Genomic DNA, 354 nt, shown 5'->3' with positions numbered 1-354 from the left:
CTCTCTCTCTCTCTCTCTCTCTCTCTCTCTCTCTCTCTCTCTCTCTCCTTTCTTCGTTCTCATTTCTCTCTCTCACACACACACACACTCTCTCTCTCCCTCTCCTTCATTCTCATTGTCTCTCTCATTCTCTCTCTCCCTCCCCTCCCTCTCTTTCTCTCTCCCTCTCCCTCTCTCCATCTCTGTCTCTCCTTCCCCCTCCCTACCCCTCTCCCTCTCTTTCACTCTCTCTCTTTCTCTCCCTCTCCCCCTATCTCTCTCTCTGCCTCTCTCTCTGTCTCTCTTTCTCTCTCTCCCTCTCCTCCTATCTCTCCCTCCCCCCTCTCTCTGTCTCTCTCTCTCCCTCCCTCTCTC

General features: G+C 53.4%; 1 protein-coding gene across 7 annotated transcripts in view; it reads left to right on the top strand.

The window, feature by feature from the left end:
- Nucleotides 1-354, top strand: part of LOC138141650 (ras-related GTP-binding protein A) — a 122,719-nt gene that overhangs the window by 118,167 nt on the left and 4,198 nt on the right. The gene's annotated exons all lie outside the window — the stretch shown is intronic.

The sequence above is a fragment of the Petaurus breviceps genome, unplaced genomic scaffold, assembly GCF_028583685.1.
Source record: "Petaurus breviceps papuanus isolate PSGF00001 unplaced genomic scaffold, PetGlider_PUasm1.0 90451, whole genome shotgun sequence".
Lineage (NCBI taxonomy): Eukaryota > Metazoa > Chordata > Mammalia > Diprotodontia > Petauridae > Petaurus > Petaurus breviceps.
Note: the sequence above shows the minus strand (reverse complement) of the source record. Positions and strands in the feature narration are given on the sequence as shown.